Raw genomic sequence first — 7,594 nt, forward strand, 5'->3', positions numbered from 1 at the left:
CTTATTTTATTTTTTATATATTTTATTTCTTTTCTTTTTTCTTTTCTTTTCTTTTCTTTTCTTTTCTTTTCTTTTCTATATATTTTATTTTATTTATTTTATTTTATTTTATATTTTTTCTAATTTTGTTTTAATTAAATTTAATTTAACTTAAAAACTTATTTCTTTATTTTGTTTCATTGAATTTCTGTTAATTTTACCTCAGTTTTTATATTCTATTTTATTTTATTTCATTCTATTTTATTTCATTTCTTAATTTCATTTATTTTATTTTGTGTTATTTATTTTATTTTATTTTATTGGTTTTATTTTACTTCATTTTATTTTATTTTATTTGTTTTATTTTATTTTACTTTATTTTACTTTATATTATTTTTATTTTATTTTACTTTATTTTATTTTATTTTATTTCAATTTATTTGGGGTTTCTTTTATTTTATTTCAATTTATTTTGAGTTTATTTCATTCTACTTCCTTTTATTTTCTTCTACTTTCTTTTATTTTTTGCATTTTCTCTTTTCTTTCCTTTAATTTTATTTTCTTTCACTTTCTTTTCCTTTCTTTCACTTTCCTTAATTTAATTTGATTTCATTTCACTTCAATTCAATTAATTTCACTTTATTCTATCCCATTATTGATGCATTTATTTGTTTATTTATTTCTGGCACAGATCAAGCCCCCAACTACCGAAATTCTTTCACCATTTCTACTTTTTCATTTCTACTTTTTCATTTCAGGGTTGGCTTTCTACAAATCAAGCCCAAAAATCATCAAAACTTTGTGTTCATTTTTGGTTTTTATTTTTTTCATTTTTCTATTACAAATATATTTTTGTTGAAATATCTAAGATTATTTAGAACAATTATATATAGGTAGCAGCTGGTAATAATTATATGTAATTATAGAAATAATGTTATCAATATTTAGATTTACACTTAATAGATGAATAATAGAAATATTATTTGTAATAACAGCAGGAAATATAGATATAAATGTAAATGTAAATATAAATGTAAATGTAAATGTAAGTGTAAATATAAATATAATATAAGTATAAATAGAAATGAAAATAAAAATAAAAAGAGAAAGAGAAATGTAAATATAAATATAATATAAATATAAATATAAATATATACATAAACATATACATATAAACATAAATATGCATATAAATATAAACATAAATATAAATATAAATATAAATATATTATAAGTATAAATAGAAATAAAAACGAAAATAGAAAGAGAAATGTAAATATAAATATAAATATGAATATAAATATATACATAAACATATACATATGAACATAAATATACATATAAATATAAATAGAAATATAAATATAAACATAAGTATAAGCGTAAATATAAATATAAACGTAAATGTAAACATAAATATAAATGTAAATAGAAATAGAAATGTAAATATAAATATAATATAAATATAAATATAAGTATAAATATAAAATAAATAAAAATAAAAATAAAAAATAAATATAAAAATATACACATAAATATAAATACAAATATAGATATAAATGCAAATATAAATATAAATATACATATGAGTATAAGTGTAAATATAAATATAAATGCAACTATAAGTACAAATACAAATATAAATATAAATATAAACATAAATATAAATACAAACATAAATATAAATATAAATATAATTTATGTACCAATTACATCCTCTCCTTTTTATAATATTTTACTTTGTGTTTTACAGTTGAGTTGTCAAATCCAGCCCAAAACAACACAAACTTTTTACTATTTTTAATTCATGGATTATTTATAACTAGTACCACCATATGCAAATATATACAAACACATGCAAATATATGCAAATACATGCAAACGCACAACTTGAATACAACACATAACAGCTATATATTAATAAAAATAAAAGCATAAAAAGAAATTGTTATAGATCTACATATAAATAATATCAATGTTACATAAAATAATTACATGTAATACTGCAATTAATACCTAATTAATGACTGACCTTTAACGAGTCCCACAAATGGATTTTTCCGGCCTCCGGACGTCGCTCCGAGCTGGAAAGTGGCAAAGATCAAACACCAAAAAATGGCTCTTTTGAATGGAAATTTGGACATTTTTGGGGACATTCGGGGACATCGGGGACAGGGGGAAATGGAGGATGAAGGACATGGGGACAGCGGGACATTGGGACATTTGGGGGCGTTGGGGACAGGGGGACATTGGGGACAGCGGGACATTGGGACATTTGGGGGCGTTGGGGACAGGGGGACATTGGGGACAGGGGGACATTGGGACATTTGGGGGCGTTGGGATGGGGGGACATTGGGGACAGGGGGACATTGGGACATTTGGGGACATTGGGATGGGGGGACATTGGGGACAGGGGGACATTGGGGACAGGGGAACATTGGGACATTTGGGGGTGTTGGGATGGGGGACATTGGGACATTTGGGGACATTGAGATGGGAGGACATTGGGGACAGGGGGACATTGGGACATTTGGGGACATTTGAGGACATTGGGACATTTGGGAGCGTTGGGATGGGGGGACATCGGGGACAGGGGGACACTGGGACATTTGGGGACATTGGGATGGGGACATTGGGACATTTGGGGACATTGGGACATTTGGGGGCATTGGGATATGGGGACATGGGGATATGGGGACATTGGGGACAGCAGGACATTGGGACATTTGGGGACATTGGGAAAGGGGGACATTGGGACATTTGGGGACATTGGGATGGGAGACATTGGGACATTTGGGGGCGTTGGGGACAGGGGGACATTGGGACATTTGGGGGCATTGGGATATGGGGACATTGGGATATGTGGACATTTGGGACCTTTGGGGACATTGGGGACAGGGGGACATTGGGACATTTGGGGACATTGGGATGGGGGGACATCGGGGACAGGGGGACACTGGGACATTTGGGGACATTGGGGACAGGGGGACATTGGGACATTTGGGGATATTGGGATGGGGGGACATTGGGACATTTGGGGGCGTTGGGGACAGCGGGACATTGGGGCATTTGGGGGCGTTGGGATGGGGGGACATTGGGGACAGGGGGAAATGGAGGATGAAGGATATGGGGACAGCAGGACATTGGGACATTTGGGGATATTGGGATGGGGGACATTGGGATGGGGGACATTGGGAAAGGGGGACATTGGGAAAATCGGGATATGGGGACGTGCAGAAATGGGGACATTGGGGACAGGGGGACATTGGGACATTTGGGGGCATTGGGAAAATTGGGATACAGGGACATTGGGGATAGGGGGAAATTGAGGATAAAGGACATGGGGACGGGGGGACATTGGGACATTTGGGGGCGTTGGGATGGGGGGGACATTGGGAAAATTGGAATATGGGGACGTGAAGAAATGGGGACATTGGGATATGGGGACATTGGGGACGGGGAAATGGAAGATGAAGGACATGGGGACAGGGGGACATTGGGACATTTGGGGGCGTTGGGATACGGGGACATTGGGGCATTTGGGGGCGTTGGGATGGGGGGACATCGGGGACAGGGGGACACTGGGACATTCGGGGGCATTGGGATGGGGGGACATCGGGGACAGAGGGAAATAGAGGATGAAGGACATGGGGACAGGGGGACATTGGGACATTTGGGGGTGTTGGGATGGGGGGACATTGGGACATTTGGGGGCGTTGGGATGGGGGAACATTGGGACATTTGGGGACATTGGGATGGGGGGACATTGGGACATTTGGGGGCATTGGGATGGGGGACACTGGGAAAGGGGGACATTGGGAAAATTGGAACATGGGGACGTGCAGAAATGGGGACATTGGGGGCAGGGGGACATTAGGATACGGGGACATTGGGATATAGGGACATTGGGACATGGTGGAATGAGGACATTGGGATATGGGGACGTTGGGATATGGGGACATTGGGGACAGGGGGACATTGGGACGCGGTGGCATGGGGACATTGGGATATGGGGACACGGGGACGCAGGGAAACTGGGCTATGAGGACATGGCAAGATGGGCACAGGGACACATTGGGACAGCAGGATGTTGAGGACATGGAGACAGGGGAACATGGGGATATTGGGATCTAGATCCACAGAGACACAGGGACACTGTGGGGACACTGTGGGGACCCTGAGGGGACACTGACTGGACACTGTGGGGACCTTGAGGGGACCCTGAGGGGACACTGAGGGGACACTGAAGGGACACTGAGGGGACCCTGAGGGGACCCTGAGGGGACACTGAAGGGACACTGACGGGACACTGACGGGACACTGTGGGGACCCTGAGGGGACACTGACGGGACACTGTGGAGACCCTGAGGGGACCCTGAGGGGACACAAGCCCAGCAATACACCCAGGCCTTTGTTTTACACCGCCGCCATCTTTGCCCCAACATGGCGGCGCCCACAGCGCCCTCACAGCGGGGACGAACCGGGCTCTCCGAACGCAGCCCCCCAACCCCTCCTGGACCGATGAACCGGACGGGCGTCCCTCACCCTCAGGAGTGTCCGGGCCTGTTCCTCCATCCCCGTCGCGACCCTCACCGAGCGCCTCCCTCTTCCAACATGGCGCCGCCCTCACCCAAGATGGCGGCGGCGGGACGGAAGCGCCGCGGGCCTCGCCGTCTAAGATGGCGCCGCGCGCGGCCCCGCGCGCTAAGATGGCGCCCGGCCGTGAGGGCGGCCGTGCCCGGCGTCAAGATGGCGGCGCGGAGCGGCGCGGAGCGGCGCCCCGGCCCAAGATGGCGGCGCGAAGCCGGGCAGGGGCTGCGTGAGGGGGGAGCTTCCGCCCGCGCCCAAGATGGCGGCGCGGCGGCGCCGTGCGCATGTGCGGGGCCCATGGCGAGACAAGGGGCCGAAGGCGCGCAGGGCCCGAGGCCGAGAGGTACCGGGGGGAGGGGGTCCCCGGGGGACACCGAGGGGCGAACCCCGCCGTGAACGGGGACACCGCGACCCCGCCACAGCCCCGGCCGCGGACGGGGAGCGGCCGCGCCCGCCGGGCCCGCGGGGAGGGGCGGGGGAGGGCAGTGGGGGGGGGTGGAGGCCTGTGGGGGTGACCCCCCCTCAGGCGCGCGCAGCCGGTTGTCACTGTCACCCCCCAGGTCCCCCGTTCGTGTCCCCTCCCCGCGCTCGGTAACGACCCCCCCCGTGTGTCGGTGTCGCGCCCATCCCCCCCCGTTTTGTCACCCCTTCGTGTCCCCCCCCCGCCCCGCTCTGTCAGTGTCGCCCCTTTGGTGGCCTTTCCCTCCCCCTCCCCCCCCCCCCCCCACTTTGTCACCCCTTTTGTGTCCCCTCCCCCACCCCCCCCCCCCCCCTCCGTGTGTGTGTCCCCGTTGTGTCGCTGTCACCCCTTTCGTGTCCCCCCCGCTCCGTGTCCTCCCTTCTCCGCCAGGGTCCCTCAGCCGCCATCGTGTCACCCCCGCCCCGTCACTGTCACCCCCTTTTCATGTCACCCCTCTTGGTGTAACCCCCCCAATCACTGTCACCCCCTTTTCATGTCACCCCTCTTTGTGTCACCCCCCGTCACTGTCACCCCCCTTTCATGTCACTCCTCTTCGTGTCACCCCCCCTTTCATGTCACCCTTTTTCGTGTCACCCCCGCCCCATCGCTGTGACCCCCCTTTCATGTCACCCTTCTTCATGTCACCCCCCCTGTCACTGTCACCCCCCTTTCCTGTCACCCCTCATCGTGTCACCCCCTCCATCACTGTCACCCCCCTTTCCTGTCACCCCTCATCGTGTCACCCCCCCAATCACTGTCACCCCCCTTTCATGTCACCCCTTTTCGTGTCACCCCCCCAATCACTGTCACCCCACTTTCATGTCACCCCCTTTTCGTGTCACCCCCCTTTAATGTCACCACTCATCGTGTCACCCCCCCCAATCACTGTCACCCCCCCTTTCATGTCACCCCTCTTCGTGTCACCCCCCCCAATCACTGTCACCCCCCCTTTCATGTCACCCCTTTTCGTGTCACCCCCCCAATCACTGTCACCCCGTTTTCATGTCACCCTTTTTCGTGTCACCCCCCCTTTCATGTCACTCCTCTTCGTGAGACCCCCCCCGTCACTGTCACCCCCCCTTTCATGTCACCCCTCTTGGTGTAACCCCCCCAATCACTGTCACCCCCCTTTCATGTCACCCCTCTTTGTGTCACCCCCCCGTCACTGTCACCCCCCTTTCATGTCACCCCCTTTTCGTGTCACCTCCCTTTCATGTCACCCCTCTTTGTGTCACCCCCCCCAATCACTGTCACCCCCCTTCATGTCACCCCTCTTCGTGTCACCCCCCCCAATCACTGTCACCCCCCTTTTCATGTCACCCCTCTTCGTGTCAACCCTGCCCCGTCACTGTCACCCCCGTTTTCATGTCACCCCTTTTCGTGTCACCCCCCTTTCATGTCACTCCTCTTCGTGAGACCCCCTGTCACTGTCACCCCCCTTTCATGTCACCCCTTTTTGTGTCACCCCCCCCTTTTCATGTCAACCCTCTTCATGTCACCCCCCACAACCACTGTCACCCCCCCTTTCATGTCACCCCCCCAATCACTGTCACCCCCTTTTCATGTCACCCCTCTTGGTGTCACCCCCCCCGTCACTGTCACCCCCCCTTCATGTCCCCCCTTCTCTGTCACCCCACTAAATGTCCCCCCCGGCCTCATTCTTGTCCCTCCCGGTGTGTCACTGTCCCCTCTGCCGCCCCCATCTGTCACCCCCCCCTTCAGTGACCCCCAACTTGTCACCTCCCCCGGTGCCACCCCAAGGTGGGGACCTGCCACCGCTTGGGGTGTCCCCAATCCAGGGGACACTGGGGGTGTCCCCATTGAGGGGGGTGAGGGGTTATGGCCACCCCAAAGTGTCACCCTGGGGGAGCTGGTGGGTTTGGGGACAAATCGTGTGGGTTTGGGGACACGTTGTCACCTGGGGGGACACCTGGAAATGGTGGCTGTGGCTGGTCACAAGTGTCCCTTAGTGGTGGACATTTGGGGTGGCCAGTGTGTGGTCATGGTGGCCAGTGTCCTGTCATGGCCAGTGTCCAGTCACAATGACCAGTGTCCCATAGCGGTGACTGGTGTCCCACTGGTGTCTGATCCCAGTGGTCACTGTCCTGCTGTGGTGGCCGGTGTCCCATGGTGGTGACTGGTGTCCCATCATGGTGGCCGGTGGCTGTTTGTGGTGGCCAGTGGCCCATCGTGGTGACCAGTGTCTGGTCAGGGTGGCCGGTGTCCCATCCCGGTGTCCCATCCCGGTGTCCCATTCTGGTGTCCCAGTCCCTGTTCCCATCCCTGACCCGCTGTGACCCCATATCCCTGTCCTGTCCCCATCCCTGTGTCCCTGTCCCCATCCCTGTTCCCCTGTTCCCATATCCCTGTCCTGTCCCCATCCCTGTGACCCCATATCCCTGTCCTGTCCCCATCCCTGTTCCCATATCCCTGTCCTGTCCCCATCCTTGTCCCCCTGTTCCCATATCCCTGTCCTGTCCCCATCTTTGTGACCCCATATCCCTGTCCTGTCCCCATCCCTGTGTCCCTGTCCCCATCCCTGTTCCCCTGTTCCCATATCCCTGT

At 49.7% G+C, this 7,594-nt stretch overlaps 1 long non-coding RNA gene across 1 annotated transcript; it reads right to left on the minus strand.

Annotated features, from left to right (window-relative positions):
- Positions 1-806: 806 nt before the first annotated feature.
- LOC125318166 lies at positions 807-4,602 on the minus strand. The gene is made up of 3 exons (XR_007200285.1): positions 4,525-4,602; positions 2,012-2,063; positions 807-934 (listed from the first exon to the last, which is right to left on the minus strand). It is a non-coding gene; the product is annotated as an uncharacterized LOC125318166 (long non-coding RNA).
- Between the last annotated feature and the right edge of the window lie 2,992 nt (positions 4,603-7,594).

Source organism: Corvus hawaiiensis, chromosome 29 (genome assembly GCF_020740725.1).
Source record: "Corvus hawaiiensis isolate bCorHaw1 chromosome 29, bCorHaw1.pri.cur, whole genome shotgun sequence".
Lineage (NCBI taxonomy): Eukaryota > Metazoa > Chordata > Aves > Passeriformes > Corvidae > Corvus > Corvus hawaiiensis.